This window comes from Hemiscyllium ocellatum, chromosome 11 (assembly GCF_020745735.1).
Source record: "Hemiscyllium ocellatum isolate sHemOce1 chromosome 11, sHemOce1.pat.X.cur, whole genome shotgun sequence".
Taxonomy (NCBI): Eukaryota; Metazoa; Chordata; class Chondrichthyes; order Orectolobiformes; family Hemiscylliidae; genus Hemiscyllium; species Hemiscyllium ocellatum.
In genome coordinates, this window is record NC_083411.1 from 71,431,490 (window position 1) to 71,452,291 (window position 20,802).

The window sequence follows — 20,802 nt, forward strand, 5'->3', positions numbered from 1 at the left end:
CCATGCCATCCATTATTCAATGGTCTAGTGGAAAGAGCAGTCCGAATGTTTGCAGGCAGACTTAAAGAAACAGCTTACAGCTTCACTTGATACTAAACTGTCCTGGTTCCTGTTCGTTTATTGGATGAATCCTCATGCAACCACAGGGATAACTCTAGCAGAGTTGCTGATGGGGAGAATACTCTGGACCAGGTTAAACCTGATACACATGGACCTGCTTTGGGGTGGGGAAGTGAGAGTGAAATGGCAGCAAGAACGCCAATGCTGAACACATGCTTACTCTGAGTGAGAGAGACAATTTACTTCAGCAGATGAAGCTTAGTGCCGGAATCATGGAAATGGCCCTGTATGGGTGCAAGGCGAGGTTGATGTGAGATCAAGTCCCATGACATACAAAGTTTAGGTTGGTAAGGCAGTCCTGAACAAACATGTGGATCACCTGAGAGCTGTTACCTCGCAAACAGGTCAGAAGCAAAACATACCCGGCCTTCGGAAAAGCCAGAGAGACCATCTGGAACCATGAATTCTTCCCTCTCCCTCTAGGTCACAGAAACGTCAGAGTCTGAGACAGATGCAGCCTCAATAACGTTACGACAAGAAGAAGAGGAGGAAACTCGCTTGAGATGCTTTGGATGCAATAGACAGGCTACAGTCTGATGAACACCATCTATGTCCCAGTCCGAGTCAGAGGAACTAGACCTGGGGCAAAAATGTTGCCGAAGAAACTATCTGCGAAAGACCAGGCCGACATTCCCATGCTTGGTGAGGGTGAGGGAGGTAGTGATTGGAGCCAGGTGGATCATATTGACTATGAGATCCTAGAGCCAATCAGGAAAGCTGTGGCTGACGGATATAAACAGGGGATTCAGAATCTCCTCAGTTGAGGGACTGGCCTACAGCCAGTGTACTGTGCACAAGTAAATAAGGGGTGACTTGTTCATGGAATACTGGCCTCTGTGAGGTTATACCACAAATGTTCTCCATTATTGTAGCACACCGCTATGTAGAGCATTAAGAACAATAGTCTCTGTAATGATTTGAGTGAAAGGCAAATGTGTGAGTGAAGCTCGTTTTGGTTAAGGATCTCCCTCGAGCTTCTGGCAAGTAATCACTTCTGCTACGGCTTCAGATAAAACTCCTAACCGCTCCTATTTGTACACAAAAACTACATTTCCAGAGTGAGTTCTTTACGGAAAAGTGATATTTTTAATATCTGAAGAGGCTAACTTTCCAACACCATTTCTTCAATAATCTCAAACAATATGTTATAATTTTCATTCTATGGAATGCCACAATGGATCACGAATACAAATTGTGGGTGCCTGAAACTCCAATGCAGGCATTGGTCACCTATTGCTTTTAGTTTAAGTTTTAGAGACCAGAGGCCTTTCATGCATCTGTTGAGATTGACCAAGCGTTGCTGGCTGACAGGATGTGTATGGCGGGCCTGTGCAATGAAACCACACAAATATACCTGATTGCAAATCTACCCAGATGATGGCTTGAATTCCATAAATGTTGACCTTGCCTTAGATCCACACAAGTTGTTTCTAACATGCAGACCTTTGTTTCCTTCCTTTGAATCCTTCATTGGTCAGAGAATTGAGTGTAAGAGTTGGGAGGTCATGTTGTGGCTGTACAGGACATTGGTTAGGCCAGTTTTGGAAATTTGCATGTAATCCTGGTCTCCTTTCTATTGGAAAGATGTTGTGCAATTTGAAAGGGTTCAGAAAGGATTTACAAGCGTGTTGCCAAGATTGGAGGATTTGTGCTATAGGGAGAAGCTGAACAGGCTGGAGCTGTTTTCCCTGGAGCATCGGAGTCTGAGGAGTCACCTTTAGAATTTTATAAAATTATTAGGGGCATGGATAGGATAAAGAGACAAGCTCTTTTCCCTGGGGTGGGGGAGTTCATAATTAGAAGGCAGAGGTTTAGGGTGAGAGAGGAAAGATATAAAAGGAACCTAAGGGGCAACATTTTCATGCAGAGGGTGGTACGTGTATGGAACAACCTGCCAGAGGAAGTGGTGGAGGCTAGTACAATTACAGCATTTAAAAGGCATCTGGACTGGTAATTGAATAGGAAGTATTTGTAGGAATATGGGCTGGATGCTGGCAAGTGGGACTAGATTAGGTTGGGATATCTGGTCGGCATGGATGAGTTCGACTGAAGGGTCTGTTTCTGTACTGTACATCTCTATGACTCTGTGACCCTACGATTTCAGAGCATGCTGGTCCATCTTTCCAATGACATATCAAGCTGATATAAATTGCCTTCCCAGGTGGAAGAAAAGTTCCCATGTCACTATTTGATGAAAAGCACTGATGCGCTCTTTGTTGGGGCCCATAAAGGGGAGAAAGGGTCTTAACAGGTGTATGGAGAGGATCTGCAAGGATAGAGGAGAAGAGGGACTGAAAAGAGAAAAAAAAGTCTGCCCAGGTGGGTGGGCTGCAAAAGGGAGACTTGGCACAGAGAAAACAACAGGAAAACTCAGCTAACTTGGAAATAAGAACATTGAATGTGGACTCTCTAGCTTAAGGTTGCAGGAGTTCAGGAACTTTTATGTGGGAGGGAGAAGGCAGAATGGATGGTTTTGTAATGAAGTGTGTCAATGTTAATATTCAAGTTTTATTTCATGAAGATTTGCAAGTATGTGTTATCACAATTCAAAGCATCTCATATACCATGAATAGTTTAAAGTGCAATGACTGTATTAGAGAAAAAATATTAATTGTTTGTGACTTTACTTGTTGGTGGACAGAAGTTTCAACACAGATGCTATGATACTGCATCTGTTAATAAAGGAGTTAACAAGAATGTAAAAGGAACTCCTGAAAACCAAAGGTAGCACCGAAAAATACATTAAAAAGTAGGCCTTTAGAAAATAGAGAGGACCAAAATAAGATTTAAAAAATATTTTGTTCCCAGCATCAGAACACTGCAGATGGAAATATATACACTTCCCACATCCTTCTCCTAATGCAATTCCCTCTAATACCATTAAACAAAATATGATATTTTTCTGATTTATTATTCAGAGAATATGTGATGGTGCAGCTACGTCACTGAAGAAATGATCAACAGACTCAGTTGAAGGCTTGACCAAGATGGATTCAAATACAACAAGTGGCAAGTAGCAGAATTTTAAATTCAATTAAGTAATAAAATTCAATTAATGAGAAAAATCTGGGCTTGAAAGCCAGTCTTAGTAATGGTGGCTATTTAGCTATTGTTGATTGCTGTAAAAACTCATTTGGCCTACAAATTTTTTGTAGGGAAGGAAATTGGCTAGCCTTACCTGATCTGGCCTCTATGTGACTCCAGACCGACCAAAGTATAGTTGACTCTTAACTATTCACTGAAATATCGTGCAAACCACTCAGCTCAAAGGCCATTAGGGATGGTCAATAAATACTGGCTTTTCCACTGATGGCCAGAACCTATATAAAAAATAAAAGAAATACAATGTACATGTATGCACTGAATATAATGTCTACACCACATGCAAACAAAATGAACAAACAGAAAATGGTCTAGTGAATTTCATCCTCATTAAATAATCTTTCACTCTCCTACATACCCTCCTAACTCCTGACCATGCTACCTCCTTCACTTTACAATCACATAGTCTCCTGACTGAAGGACTTTTTTTCATTCTTGGTAAATTGACTTTGCTTGGAAGAATATTACATTTATAATGCATCCCTAGTTACTTTGAGAAAATGCTGATAAACCTTTAAAATCATATTTTGATTCATGGGAGTCATGTATTGAAATTGTGTTCACAAAACTCATCAATAATCTTGTTCCACATTCAGTGATGATAAGGAAAAATGGTAAGGTGTGTGACCAGAAGTAGCAATTGGAGGTGTTCCCGTTCACCCCCTAACCTTGTTCGTCTAAGAAGGGTGGTTAAAAAAAATCCTGGATGAGTTAGATATTACAGTCATTCTATACCAATGCCGAAGGGGTTGAATGTTAAAGTTGGTGGAGTGCTGGTCAAATGAATTGCTTTACCTTGACAGTGCTGAGCAATTTGGAACATTAAAACTGGCATTGACTGTCAGGCAGCCAGTATCAAAACCATTGGAAAGGGATTTTTGTTTGTTTTTTTTAAATCATCATGAGATTTGGGCTCTTCTGGCTAGGCCAACACTTTTGTTGCCCTTGAGAATTGAAGGTGAGCTGCAACTCATGGGTTTCTGGGATCTTATACTGTGATGGTAGATTGAACATTAATCCCTGAGGTTCTTTGACCTTGATAAGATTCATCATAAACTGGAGCTGAAGCAAGTTAAAGGTCTGTGTAGGTAAGCTGGAGCTGTCTAACCCTTCCTTTGCCGTAGCTCCCCAACTTTCTCATCACTCCCAGCCATTGTGATCCAAAAGTAGTTCCAGGCCCTGGTACAAAATGAAATGTACTATTGGCATGTCACAGTGTTCCAATGGCACACTTGGGTAAATGGGTGGACAAGGTTCAAGAAGTTTAATGAGTTTCTCTTCTTGGAACAAGAAAGGTCACAGCTTAGAGTCCTGGCATATTGCTACAAACACAGAGTAAGGAATTGATTTCAAATTTTCCCATCCTGTTTGTGCCTAGCACAATGTAGTTGCCCCGCACAGCAATGCATGGACAGTCTAATGTGAGTCAGTGTTTATACTTTCATGACAGTGGAAGTGACAGAGCTGATGAGTGTCGAAAGGAGATTCAGTGTTCTTGTAGATGAGTGAGTGAATAACTTGTTCCCTCAATCAATATCAGCAACAACACGAAGTACATAATCTTACTCATGGAAAACTGCTTTCCACAAAATGGCTGCCTGACTTCTCTGCATAATGATACTGCAAAGTTTGAAGTATTGGACATGATTCTAAGAGACACAATAAGAAGAAAAATGAATGGACATCATCTTTGATAATGTATCACACCAATGGGAAATCCAAACCGTAACCAAACTGCCTACTTACCATTAGTTACATTGTCATATTGGTCCCTGCCTCAGCTTGTCTGCCACTGATAACAATACCCACGTCTTTGTTATTTCTGGCATTGATGGTTCCAATCTTCCATTATGAAAACAGAAAGTGCTGCTGGGGAAACTCAACAGGTCTAGTAGTATCTGTGAAGAGGGAAACAGGGTTAACACTTCAAGTCCAATTACTCTTCATCAGATTCTCCCTTCAGAACAATTCTAATCTTCTACCTTCATTATGATTCCAGTAGATGTTAATATTGGTCAAGTCAGAGCCCAAAGTGAAACTTGGTTTGATAAACCAGACATTTCATTTTTAAAATGTGATTACTATGATGATCAGTCACTGAATATATTCACAAGAGGCTGTCAACGTAATTATAAAAAAAGTTTCAAAGATTATTACATATAAAATTAACATGTGATAGAAATAACATAAACACCTTTTACATTATGTAGGAGCTAGTTGAAGTGGTTGAGTTGCAGATACCAAAAATAAAAAGTCAACCTTTTCCCCTCAAAAATAACCTTACAAATAGTCAAAAGGCAGTGAATGATCAACCCTGTTTCCACTTTTCGACAAACTCTTGCATCCATGCGACTCCAGCTTCTTTAGTTAATGTCTCATCATCAGACCTCTAAAGAAACTACTAACAAAACTCACTCATTTATTAACATGAGTTCCTGAAACTCATCACCTCCAGCCTTCTATTTGCAGAGCTTCTCAGGACATTTTTTTCTCATGCCCTAACTATTCTGAAGATGGCTAAACTTCAGTACTGCTGGTTCAGGCCTTTTCTCTCTGGAAGAAATCTTTAGACTCCCTGAACTATTGGATTGCTCTGTCTCTCTCTAAAGCTGTAACTGACTCTGTCTCCTTGTGTCACAGGGCACCTTGTTGCCAGACAAGAATCTAACTGTTTTCTTTCCTACTCTTGTTTTCAAAATACTGGACCATTCAAGTCAAAACTTTCTTAAAAGCCACATCTAAATAATTATATACAATTTTCAGATGATCATTCATTCAATTCAAGTTGACACTAAAGTATTCTGCTTCGACAATATTGAAATGTAAATCCAACTTAACATTATACATGATTCTGTCTAAATCAGAAAGCAAGTTTCCAACTATTATTAGGAATAATATTGCATCATGGAATTTTATCACACCATCCAGAGAGTCCAGGGTATCCAAGCTCTCCTATTTATTGCACCAAGTCATGATAACATACAAAATAGGACCAGGGCTTCCATTTTTTCATCTATTATTCCACAATTAAATAGGATCATGGCTGATTTGACTGTGATCTTAACTGCACTTTTTTGCCTGCTCCCTTGGAGAGCAAAATCTGTCAAACTCAGCCCTAAATGTATTCAGTAACCCAGCATCCATTGCTCTCACATTCAGATAACTCTCTAAATATTTTTCTCTAACTTTCTGAATAATAGATTCCAGAAAGTATATATCTCATGTGAGTCCTGTTCAACTTCCATCCTGATGCTGACTGAATTCTATTGGGTCCTGAGTCAGCAACATGTCAATTTAAAATCCTCATCTTTGTTTCCAACTCCCTTTATCATCACAGTTCCACCCATCCTTCTCACCCCCACATTGGCTTCCATATCACCCATCTCTGCACCTCGACCTGTCTGGCAACCCTTTACAATATTTCTTGTCCACCAATTCTGAGCATCGTGTGCCAAATTTAGTTATTTTACCATTGATGATCAGCTGTGCTTTCAATCTTATGACCTTCCAATGTTTTAGACCATTGCTTCAAGACAACTCTTAAAACACGATTTTTTAATCAAAATTTTGATAATCTACCCTCATTTCTTGTGCTGTATCTCAGTGTCCAATTTTCTTTGATCATGCTTAGAAGAAACTTTGAGATGGTTTACTATATTAAATATGATGTCCACGTTCAAGGTCTGATGTTCCTCAGTGAGGCAGGAAGCTTGAACTGCTGAATAAGCAACTTGTCACCTTGAGATGGGTCCCTGTCCACTACATTTTCATTCCAGCCCCATGATAAGCAATCAAGTCTTCAAATGCTTCCAAACTTGATGTGTCCTCAAGAAGCTGTCCGAATAATTGTGCTGGGAGGAGATGACCTATCTCCACACCAGAGACAGCCAGGTCAGGAGTCCAGAGACTGAAAATGCAGGGGCTGGGAATCTCAGAATATCATATTTATGTGCCTCTAGAATTGAAGTAACTGAAAATCTGGCCCCAGTTGTTGCTGCTGTTGGCCAGTGTTTCACGTTATCCCAAAGTACACAACCATAATAGTATCGTAATGTGGAATGTTAAATTGCAGTATGATATAAAACTAGCAAAGTCAATACCACGAAAATGTATCTGGATAGATTCAACTCACTGTAGAGCTAAGGGTATACACATATGAGGAATGTGGTAGAATTAGTTCTGCTATAACGTGATTGTTCTGTCCTATGTTATAATCCCATGTAATAAGAAAATTGTATAATAGCAGCACCATTTAAACTGATGGGGCCGGAATCATGTTTTTACCAATGCACGCTTTAAAACTTCATGCTTTAGAAACAGTGTCCCGAACTCATCAATTATGTTATAGCGAATTCATATTAACAAAACACACGTTATAGCAGAACAACCTCTATTAAGATGTGAAATGTCACAGGGGAGGAAGATAAAAACAGTTCCCACGTTAATGTTACCCAACGGTTTTTTTAATGTTCCCTCTTGGTTCTCCTGATTTCTTCTGGAAGTAACCTCTGCACTTTCTACATCCCTCTAGGGCAATGGCAGTTCTGTATCGTCAGTGTCTACCATAAGTTTTCTGTTTTCTTCCGATGCAATCCTGTACATCCCTTGACATCCAGGGTTCTCCAGACTTGTTGGTCCCAGCCTTCACATTTCTAGGAATATGTTAGACATGTACTCTCATCATTACTTTTTTAATGTATCCCACTTCTCCTATGTTGATTTTCCTGCAAGTAGCTATTACTCGTCTACTTTGGCCAGATGTTGTTCTGTCATATTAAGATCAGCCTTCTTTCAATTCAGAACCTTTACTTCTGATAAAGAATGCTGTCCAGGCATACAGTGACAAACTTGCAGATGTAACATGCCATCTTGGAGTCATGTCTGTGGTAACAGAAATACCTGCCTGCACCCCTCGCTAATGAATCTCCTCCTGTTATTCTTCTTCATGCCTTTTTCTCTCTCGTGGTGCAGCTGGATTCTCCCTGCATTCCCCACAACAACAGTCACTCTTAACTTTTTCTAACTCAGTTGTTCATTGCAAAGCCCTCTGGGACTTTCCTGACTAGCTGCCTGTCTCCCTTCGTCAGATTGCTGGTCACCCATTCCCCTCTCAGACTGCACTACCTTAAACTGCAGGGGGAAATCACACCTATGTGTTCTTCATGTAAACTCTGAACTTTGTGGATACACTGCCGAGTCTCCAGATGATTCTCAATCTCCAACCCCCCCCCCCCCCCCCCCCCCACTCTGTTCAAGCTGTTGGTACTCCCTGTCAATGTGATCATCCAGACTGCCAGGAGCAGCTAAAGAAAACTGAGGACTGCAGATGCTGGAGAGTCTGAGTCAACAGTGTGCTTTTTCCAGTGCTAGGGGCAGCTAAGACCTCCCTCACACTGCAGCTCATGCAACATTGAGGACTGGGCTCCTCTTCCATACCTAGTCTTCATCTTAAATTTACTTTGTTTACATTAACATAATTCTCCTTCCCCAATTCTACTTTGGTTTATTTATTTTATTTATATTGACCAGAATCTTCACTCATTTCTGGTGTTTCTGAGGCAATCCTTTCACTCAAAAACACTTTCCTCATTTCTGGCAGACTGTCCCTAACACCGTTGTCTTACCACTATTGAACTTATATGTTTTCTGCGTCGTTCCTTTTTCAAACTCAGTTTGGGCTATCTCAGCAACTCCCACATGCATGTAGGTCTCAAACCTTGGCCGTGATTTGTACTCTCCCACTCTGCGCCGTTCTCTCACAGGCCTCTACAACTCCAAAGCAAGTGGTAATCTCTCAGAATAAGAATGATGCTTGCTCATGGCAAAAGCTTGTCTGTGGAGTCTTTTGACAAATAGGCCAATCAGCCTAACATTGGTTGTAGTGAACATATCAAGGTCACAGTACACAGTGAAGTTAATAGTCATCTCAAAAAAAAGGGTAAATTTACGTTTGGAAATTATACTAAATTTGCCTGAGGAAATAATGTAAAGGAAATGCCAAAGAAGTTGTACATACCGACTATCAAATGGTTTTCTTGACAAAATACAACATATGATAAATTAGAGATGCATGAAATTAAAGGGAATAAGACCACTTGGCATGGAAATTAGTCATAAAACTGAAAACAAAGAGTAAAGGCTAATTGATGTTTTCAAAGTAGAGAAATGCAAACATTGTTTTCCCTCAAGAGTTGGCCTGGGACAGTTGTACTTTGCAACATGTGGCGCAGGAACTTGCTTTCACCTTCACGTCTTTGATGTTGGGATAAGCCTAACCTGGATGGATGAAAACATGGCTGCCCAATGCCGAGAGAATGTTTAGCTTGTTAGAGTTTTCCAATGGGAAACGGGAAGAATGGAAGCTAAACTCCAAGTATAGTTATGCTAATCTTTTTTTTTGGATAGTTGAATTGATTGCAAGGAACAACATGAGTAAAGGTCAGTTGGATTCATTTGATGTAATGAAGAGTTCCACATAAAAACAGCTTCACAAGGCAACTCATAATGGTCAGTATAACCATGCATACAGTCAGCAGAGATTCAGCTGAATAAGCAGTGGGACATGGAATACATAAAGTGGGAGACATAAACGATCATTCAAGGCTAAAGATTCAATGGGCCTTTCTCACTTTTTATCAACTTATGAACAAATGAGTTAAGGAGTAGGCCATTTGCTCCCCTGGGCCTTGCCTGCCATTCAGTAAGATAGGAACATAGAAACATTGGAAAGTTGATCTGGTTGTAACCTCGAGTTGACATTCCTGTATATCCTAACCTTTCTACATTTTGTTTACTAAATCTTTTTGCCATGAAAATGTTCAACAATTCTGCTTCCATAAACGTTTGACCTCTTGGAGAAAAAAAAATATCCTTTCTGTTCTAATTGGGTGGCCCCTTAAATTTAATTAGTGACCCTAGTTCTAAATTTTCCCACATGAGGAAGCATCCTTTCCACATCCACCCAGTCAAACGCCTTCAGGATCTTATGGAAGTCAATGTTTTTCAGGCTTAACTAGGACTGATGAAGGATTAAGACTGAAACATCGACTCTCTTGTTCCTTAGTTGCTGCCTGATCTGCTATGTTTTTTCCAGTGCCACACTTTATCTACTCTGACTTTTCCAGCATCTGCAGTCCTCACAATCTCCCAAACCTTGTTAATTTACTGACTTTCTAGCCAGGACTTGAAATCCCTTCTTATCCTGACATGATACCATGCTGTCCGATCTAGCTAACACATCGACAATACTCTGAGTACATGAGACACAGGTTGACACATTGACACACATACAAGCACATGCGTGTAATGTACTTTCCCTCATCTCCAGATATCAATTACCCCTAGTCCACCTGAAATTGTTATCAAAGTCCATGATGATCTTTTATTGGAAATACATTATCTATCATGAATCCATCTTCTTCAGATTCTCGAGATCGAGGATGAATTTCTTCCACCCGAAAGTCATGGGTCCTGAGGTGATTGGACAGCCCGGTGTTGGATTCCCATACCTTGCCGCAGATAGGGCAATTGACGCTTGGTGAGGCAAGTGGATGGGATGCTTGCGATTTCCTATATTCCTCCCACTGTTTGTGCTTGGTCACCTTCTGGGCCAGTCAGAGATGCTCAAAGTAGTTGGCACGTTCATTTCCAGTTTGGGAGGTCTTGGGCTTGATATTCCAATGAATTGGTGAGAATATTGTCTCTTTTCAGGGAGGTCTGAGGGATGCAAGTGTTTTTTTCTGCTCTCCCGCTAACCACTAGCCACCAAGAGAGCTGAGAGTAAAGAGCCGGTATTGGAAATCCTGTGTCAGGCATGTAGATACAGAGGGAGCTTGATTATCCAAACGACACAGATGGGGAGTATTTCATTCATTCATCAAATTCTGGATAATCAAATGCCAGGTAACATTGTTTAGCTGAGCATCGAGACATTGCGATCTTGTCGAATAATCTGATATTTGGATAATTGAACACAGGATAATCGAAGTTCCTCTGTCTGTGGCTCACTGAGTACAGCTGATTAACTGTAACCAGTGCCTCAATGTTGGAGAGGCTGTCCTCCGAAGGGGTGTTGATATTTCTAGCACCTTTCCTACCAGTGGGTTTGCAGAGATATTGCTGGTGATATTTCTCTCAGGATTTCGTCTGCTGAACATGATCCTGGTGTCTGCAGCCTAAAGGAGATGGGTTAGAGACAAAAAAACTGGAATCCAAAGTAGACATGCAGGAGGCTGGAAGAACACAGCAAGCCAGGCAGCATCAGGAGGTGGAGAAGTCGACATTTCAGGTGTAACCTTTCTTCAGGACTGGGGGTGTGTGTAGAGGGAGCTGTAGATAAAGGGGGTGGTAGGAAAAGGGTGGTGAAGTGAGGATATGTGAAGACAGGTAGAGGGTATGACCTGGTTGGTCAGTCGGACAAATGAATCTGGGAGGTAGCTGGGGCGTGGAAGGGAGGGGGAGGGGCTGGGAAGGGGGTGTTATTTGAAAATTGAGAACTCAATGTTGAGTCCTCCGGGCTGTAGACTGTCCAAGTGGAAGATGAGGCATTGTTCCTCCAATTTACGGTTAGGTTTGTTATGGCAATAAGGAGACCAAGGATGGTCTTGTCGGAAAGGGAATGGGAAAGGGAATTAAAATGGGCGGTGACTGGGAGGTCTGGTCAGCCCCTGCAGGCCAGGCTGGGATACTCGGCGAACTGTTCCCTAAGTTTACATTAGCACTGTAGACCATGAGCTTGGCGTTGGATTTGAGGTCTTTGTCTTCAAACACTGTTCGTCAGATGGCCAAAGACTGGGTTAGCATGCTGGGAGCAATATTGATTATCATTGTCAATATTGCCCTTGTTGAGAGAAGGCTCCCAAGATATGAGAATTGATCCATGTTGTCCATTGGCTTGCCTTGGATCTTGACAGTCAAAGGACAGTGTTGTGTTGTGAGACCATCTGTCTTCCAGATGTTTTGAGCAAGATCCATTTTCTCAAATACCTTGGTGAATGTATCAATGATAGTTTAGAACTCGGTTTCTCAGTGAGTGTTGCCTGCATATTCCAGTTCAACACCAGTGGTATGTGTAGTCTTAGTTCTAAACTGGAGGCAATGCAGTTCGAACAGTTTTCTCCTCCACTTGTCGAGAAACCCCACTCCAGCAGGAAGCCTCATGTTGATGGAGTGGAGTGTTATGGTGAAGAAGATGGAGAAGAACCTTGGAGACTTTGCTTGACCCCAGTTTACACTAGAGGCCAGCTATCATGATGTCAAGTACATACCAACAATAGGAAGCAAAAAATAATTTTGAAGTTATTTCTCTTTGATCTGGTAAAGGTTCAGTTAATCATGGCCTTATTTAATTGAAATAAGGTCAGACAATATCAGTGGCTACATATGTCATACCCTGCACCTTTATTCAACTAAAAAACTAAGATTTTGTATTTTTGTTTTGTTTTCTTGCAACTTCAAGTGAAGATTTATAGAGTTTTAGTTGAATTTGAATCTTTCATTCTATTACTACACCGTCAGTTGAATTATGTATCTCTACAATACCCCAATGCTAATGAAATTTTTTTGAAGTTGTTTGTAAGAATTTTGCAAAACTGAAAAATTGTCCAACAATCTCAGGTTTCTTGCAGACCATGAACTTGGCTGTGCATTGGAGTACTGGATTACACTGCTTTCTGGGTTAGCGTGACCTGGTTTCAAATTAATCCCAGGATGATTGGATTGAATTCAGTCTAGATTGATGTAATTGAACTGATATGAGAAATGCATTAAATGATCCTGTCAGAAGTAGGATTTGGTGTTAGTAAGAGGAAGAAATAAAGGCCACGACTTTGCTTCCAGTGTTGGAAAATAATGCTACGACCATTTTTTAGACCTGATTCTGCCCATGGTTGGTGGTTCGGGGGTTATAGTCTAAGCCTGGGCCTTTTTGCAGAGGTGGAATATGAACTGACTGAAAGGCCCGTTGTTGGCTACCTGGCATCTACAGGTGAAGTAAGGAGGTGAGATTCTGGGAAGGATTAATCCTATTTAAAGTCTTCAAAGCCACCATAGCTGAAGGATGCATTTGAAGGAAGAAATAAGGGGTTCATGAAGGAAGACAGAAACTTGGTACCTGCCCCTTGCCTCACAGATGCAAGGTGCCTGGGGGTGGCACTGTGTTAGCAGAGGAACTCGCTCCTTCCAGGGGGTAGAAGGTCACCCAGAACAAATTTGCAACAAAATTAGAAACTAAAGACTTGCGTTCATGTTCAGCCTTTCCCAATAATAGGCTCCTTGAAAGCACTTAACAATTAATGAAGGAACTGTTAAAGTGTAAGTCACTGCCAGAATGAAGGATGAATGGCTGACAACAAGTGCACAGAAAGTACCCACAAATAGCAATGTGATCATTGAAATAACTCCATAGAGACCGGTATTCCATTACCAAGTCACTCTTGATTGACACATGGAGAATCCTTGACACCTATTCTGCCCCCACACAGCCAGCTCTCAGAGTTAACAGAACCTCTGACACTCCTGTTTATACTGTCAGCCAGGGCTCCCTGATTGGACCAGATTAACAGCCCCAATCAGGGGACTTATATTCTATGAGGTGCACCTGTCTGACATCATTACAATGACTACAGCCTTCCCCCTCTGAGACCAACAACATAGGCTGGTTCTTTTCTTTTTGTAGCTCCTCCTGGGGCATTTTTGTACTAGGTTAGGTTGCTCCACATCTGCCTCTGATATGGGCGGTATGTAACACATAGTAGCTGTCTTCAATTCTTGAAAGATTTTAGTGTCTGGTGCCTCAGGAAATATCAGACTCCTAGTAACTGAAAAAGCTGAGGGTCCATAAGCTGTCAGGAGAATTACCCATTGCTTTTCATCTGTTCCAATGCCATTTTCTGGGAAATTATAATGCATTCTTTCCACATATTAGGGTCAGTCTTCAGTGGTGGGAGCGAATGAGTCAAGTCTCCCATGTAGTGGCACAGTGCCAGAAATTCTTATCCCAACTCAAAGGTGCCATGAGCGAATTTCTACAGGACCGTGCTGTTCTCTTGTTGCCACTGAAATAACACCACACAAGGCCGGTTTCCCATCACCAAGTCACCCTTTATTTACACGTGGAGAGTCCTTCATACTGATCCAGCTTCCTCAGAGCCACTCTCAGAGTCAACAGAACCTCTGACAGTTCTGTTCTTTTTTTTTAATCCGCCACCAGGAAAAATAGGAAAACACCCGAGTGGCCAGTGACAAGCAATGCCTTTATTCCCTGTTAATTTTTTTTTTTCGGTAGTGCTTATTTTTTTCCCAGCACCCATGGTGTGTGTGTGTGTGTGTAGTTGTGAGACACAGTGAGAGACATAAAGTGCACAAATCTTTATTTAATTTCCACCACCAGGAAAAGTAGGAAAACACCCGAGTGGCCTGTGACGAGCAGTGCCCTTCACATCAAAGGGCAATGCTGTGTGATCAAAACAGTGAAGGGGAGGGCAGGGACTAAATCAAAATAGAGTTGGAGGGGGAAATGATGCACTCCACTCCCTGCGGCGCCCACCTCTCCCTGAACAACTCCAGGGTGTTGGTGGACACCGCGTGCTCCTTCTCCAAAGACACCCGACAGTTCTGTTCTTATCTGTCAGCCAAGGACCTCTGATTGGACCAGGGCGCCCCAATCAGGGAACTCATAGTCTATGAAATTCCCCGGCTGACCTCATTACAACCATTACAATCATGATCAGATAAGGAGATAATCAGATCCTGAGTCCTGAAGAAGGGTTACACCTGAAATGTTGACCTCTCCACCTCCTGATGCTGCCTGGCTTGCTGTGTTGTATCAGACTCCTATTGATCCCCTTTGACTTGGCTGAGGTTTACTGACAACCAGGACAGGTTTCTTGCCTTTGTGTCTGCACTGAACAGCATAGCACAACAGCAGCAATAACAGCCTGATGTGTCTGGCTGATGGGCCATAATACAGAAAGGCAAGGCAATACAAGATACTGATGATGTGAACATCAGAGTAATTATGTTCAGAGTAATGTGGCGCTGTATCAGCAAGTAAACAAGCTGGAGATGGAGCCTGGTCCAGTCCGTGAGCTGGGTGCCAAGTGCGTTGCAGCCAGTGCAGCCCAGGTGCAGCATTGAAGTTCAGAAGCATCTTGTAAATAAATAGGAGATGGACCATGAGTGTTCTTAGAAACTGGCACATGTCAGATGCCAATGACCATGGATGTGGCATGCTTGTGGCCTGTAGATATTGGTGCATGGATCTTCATAGCTGAAAGTGTGTTGCTGGAAAAGCGCAGCAGGTCAGGCAGCATCCAAGGAGCAGGAAAGTTGACGTTTCGGGCCTGTGCCCTTCTTCAGGACTCATGCCCAAAACGTCGACTCTCCTGCTCCTTGGATGCTGCCTGACCTGCTGCGCTTTTCCAGCAACACACTTTCAGCTCTGATCTCCAGCATCTGCAGTCCGCACTTTCTCCTTTTGCATGGATCTTCATCACTGACATGAGCTTTTTAATTACAGGTTTATTGATGGACTTGAAATTCTTGCAGCTACCATAATAGGGTTTGAATTTCGACCCCTCGAGCATTGGTCAGGGCCGCTGGATTATAAGATTGTTAACAATACCATAACACCATTGCCACACCTGGTGGGTAACGTCAGCATTATCTGGTTTTATATCAGATTTTCTTGGCAGGTGCATACGATGCATAAGGGGTGGCATGGTGGCTCAGTGGAGCCTCACAGCGCCAGGGACACAAGTTTGATTCCAGCCTCAGGCGACTGTCCGTTTGGAGTTTGCTCATTATTTCCATGTCTGGGTTTCCTCCAGGTGCTCTGGTTTCCTCCTACAGACTAAAGATGTGTAGGCTAGGTGGATTGGTCATTCTAAATTACCCAGGGTATCCTGGGATGTGCAGGCGTGGTGGATTAACCATGGTGAATGTAAGGTTATTAGGATAGGGTGGGAGAGTGGATTTGGGTGGAATGCACTTCAGAGGGTCAGAGTGGACTCAGTGGGCCGAATGGCCTGCTCCAAACTGTAGGGATTCTAAGAAGCAATATTTTGATTTAGAGAGGGTGATGAGATACAAGCTAACTGTGTGTGTGTGTGTGTGTATGTGTGTGTGTGTGTGTGTGTGTGTGTGTGTGTGTGTGTGTGTGTGTGTGTGTGTGTGTGTGTGTGTGTGAAAAACATAGTGCTGGTTAAAACAGGTGTCTTGTTTTGCAATACATTTGACAATTACAAACATGTCAAAATTTCAATAGAAAGCATGTTACTGTTGTCTGCGTACAGTATAGATTTGCACATGTATGTCAATAAGAGGTAAAGGACATTTCGAAATTTCCGCAGATTAATTTACTTCAATTGCAAGGACAAAGGTCAATTATCCAATGCTCATGATCTATTATGCTATGGTGGTACGTGTGTAAATCTCTTTAAAGCCAAGGAGTCTAATTGTTATGTCTTCCTGCGGTTAAATGGAAATTGTCTTTAGGCAGATTTAGATGTCAAGGATCAGAGTAATCCCATGGGAAATGACTGGGCGTCATTGTTTTTTTAAAAAGAAAGCTTGACAATAGATTTTGCATGCACCACGATTGAAGAATGATGAAATATTTCAAAACATGTACTTTAGTCATGGCTTTGAATAGTCAAGAGCATTTATCTTGCAGGTTGGTTGCTGTGTCTGGCACTCTGAATAATTGGTTCAATGCAGTGGCACACCATTGTCAGAGAATACTGAATATCTTCGAAACTGATTAAGAAAGGCTTATTCTACAGTGAATCATTTGTAATTGTGGGAGAGGTAGTGTCATTTTCTCTCATATTTTGAAGAGTTAATACATCAACTCTTCACAGTCTCCCTCTCTCTCTCGCTCCCTCTCTCTCTCTACAGGTACTGTCAATTATGTTAAGTGTTTCCAACACTGCTTGTTTCTGTTTCTATTTTGCATTTGCGGTATTTAGCTATTATTTCAAACTTGAACAGTGAAAATGCTTTAACACTCAGTACTGAGCTTGATCGTGATTGAGAAAGAGCACAACTATGTTTCTTCTCAAACTCATAGCCATGAATTGTAATTATGAATTAAACCTGTAATCTCAAATTTATATTAGTTCCCTCGTCAGCAGCAGAAATTGTCAACAGAACCTATTCACAACTGATTTCAAGGTACAGCTGAACTCAGATATTTTAAATAGTTCCACTATTCTTCTTTCTTTCAAAGCGTTTGACTGCAGTTATTGTTAGTTTTGTTAAATCAAGGTCAATGTTACCTTTCTATCTCCAGTTTGGTACAAACAGGCTAATATATTGGGCTGTCAATTTCAGGTAGCTTTTGGTGCACCCTGTTTTGCTTTTAACTTGTGAGGATGCAGTTATACCAAGGTCAAGCATTTTGTTCAGTACTCTGGAGTTCCAATTGTGAAAATCCAACACAACCTTTCTCTCTTAATCGTACAGATGCAGCAACTACGGGTGACATTTAAAATGCAGTTTGGTGACTGGCACATTTAATCAGATGGTTAAATAAAGGATAGGGACCATGTTGACTTCATCTCCAAACAGGTCTGTGGCAGGCAGTTGTGTGGATTTGATCTAATTGATCTGCCCCAGGCCTCAACTCCTCCTTTGAGCCAGATCAGCATAGCCTTCAACTCCATTATATTTCTTTCTAAAAATTCTATTCTAAAAATCTATCCATTCTCTCTTTAAATGCTTTCAGTGATTCAGCTTTCACAATCCACTGGGCTAGAGAATTCCAGACATTCATGTACCTCTGAGAGAAAAAATACCATTCATGTAAGTTTTAAATCAGTGTCCCCTTATTCTGTAACTTCTTAATTCAAGAGTCTCCTACTGCCGGAAACATCTTCCCAACTTCCACTATGTTCCTTGGAATCTTTTATGCTTCAATAAGGTCACCCCTCATTCCACTAAACTCTAATGAATAAAGGCCTCAGCCTTTATATCATCTCAGGAATCAACTTAGTGAAGCTCATTTGAACAACCTCAAATGTCAGTATATCCTATTTTTGTAAATACAGCAATCAAAACTGTACACAGTATTCCAGGAGTGGCCACACCAACACCCATGCCTGCTTTTAAATTACAAACTCACGAACAATAAAGGCCTAAAGTCCATTTACCTGCTGCTGCTGTTCAGTGTTTCATGGACAAGAATACTCAAATCCCTCTTTACTGCATATTTTGGAGGTCTCTCTCTATTTAAGTAATAGCCAGCCCTTGATTCTTCCTACTAAAGTGCACAACTTCCCTTTATTAAACTCCAAGCTTTACTTACCCACTGAACTCATGTATATCCACTTGCAAATTCTTTATGTCATCATCACTGAAATGCCTTCCACATCTATTTTCGTGTCATCAGCTAATTTGATGCATTTCATTCTACTCCTTCCTCCAAATTATTAATTTAGATATTAAATAATTGAGGCCCTATGGCTGATTAGATTTCCTACAGTGTGGAAACAGGCCCTTCGGCCCAACAAGTCCACGCCGACCCTCCAAAGAGCAACCCACCCAGACCCATTCCCCTACATTGACTCCTGACTAATGCACCTAACACAACAGGCAATTTAGCATAGCCAATTCACATAACTTGCACCTCTTTGGACTGTGTGAGGAAACCTGAGCACCTGGAGGAAACCCACACAGACACAGGGAGAACGTGCAAACTCCACTCAGACTGTTGCCCGAGGCAGGAATTGAACCCGGGTCCCTGGCAATGTGAGGCAGCAGTGCTAACCACTGAGCCACTGTGCCACCCTCATGTGGCATTCCATTAATTATGTCTTTGTAACCTGAAAATGATCCATTAATCCCGACTCTCCGACTTCTGTGTGTTAACCAGTCCTCCATCTGTGCTAATATGTTATCTCCAATACCGTGCACTTGTATCATGCACAATCCCCTTTCACTGAATTGAGGACTTTGAGGTCCTTCGCCCACTGCCATTGTACTCACACAGAGGAACGTTTACTTTTAGGTTTCCAAGGATCATCATTCAGAAGCAGTCAGCGCCTGAATAGGCACCTACCACTAGGAAGTGGAAGTTGAGAGCCACTTCATTGCCTTTTGAACCCCTTTCCTGGTCAAAGTCACTCTATCTCCCTTCCTCAATCCCCACCCTTCACCTCTGGCCCACTGCTTTCAGTGAGAGCCTGAGCTTGGGTTTGTGCAACAGCAGCAGCATCCACTACTTTCCGAATGGCACCACCAAACATTGAAGAGGTGCTGATTGATCCTTCTGTTCCCATTGGGTGAGGCATCCGGCCCCTTTCATCCAGGGAAGGCTCCCCATTGCCACCTTACGTGTCTGGTTGGCCTTCCCAAAAAGAGGAAAGTCAGGCTATATCCAGATGGCAAGCCAAGATACCTTTCACCTTTCCAAATTCAACCACACGCTTTCCAAAATATTATACTGTTGGTTATGACCAATACAAAACAATGCTGGAAAAGCACAGCAGGTCAGGCAGCATCCAAGGAGCAGGAAAATCTACATTTCGGGCAAAAGCCCTTGATCAGGAATGAGGCTGGGTGCCTCCAGGTGGAGAGATAAATGGGAGGTGGGTGGGGCTGGGGAGAAGGTAGCTAAGAGTGCAATGGGTGGATGGAGGTGGGGATGAAGATGATAGGTGCAGAGAGGAGGGTGGAGTGGATAGGTGGGAAGGGAGATTGGCAAGTAGGACAGGTCATGAGGATGGTGCTGAGCTGGCACGTTGGAACTGGGTAAAGTGTGGTGGGCGGGGGGGAGAGGGAATGAGGAAACTGGTGAAGTCCACATTGATGCCCTGGGGTTGAAGTGTTCCAAGGCGGAAGATGAGGCGTTCTTCCTCCAGGCTTCGGGTGGTGAGGGAGTGGTGGTGGAGGAGGCCCAGGACTTGCATGTCCTCGGCAGAGTGAGAGGGGGGGTTGAAATGTTCAGCCAGGGGGTGGTGGGGTTGATTGGTGCAGGTGTCCCGGGGATGTTCCCTAAAGCGCTGTCCGAGAATGCGTCCAGTCTTCCCAGTTTAAAAGGGACTGCATCGGTATCAACGGATCCACAGCCACTTCCACCCCTAACGATTTCACATGCATCATGCGTGACATCACTTCCACCCCTTACATCATCACTGATGTCACGTGTTCCGCAACTTCCGCCCGCCCCCCCCATGCCGTCGTCGCCACCACTTCCGCCCCCACCAACACCACTCACCTGCATACTGCTGACATGTCCCCCCCACAGATCCCACTGTCACCATCCCTGCCCCCCAGAACCCTGAGGGGAACACCACCTCTGCTAATGACTCCACCCCCATTCCCATTCCAGTTACAGGCTCCGCCCCCACTCCCAGTTCCACACCTGTTCCAGGCCCTAGCTCCCAGCCCTGCCGAGCTTTCACGATTCCCCCAGACCTTCCCCTCACTGAGGATGAATGATCAGTCCTCAGCAAAGCCTTACCATCATCCCCCTCTGTCCACACATCGATGAATTTAATACACATCGTGGTGTCGAACACTTCTTCCGCCGTTTCCACATCCCAGCTTACTTTTACAATCAGGACTCCAGCCCACCTTCTG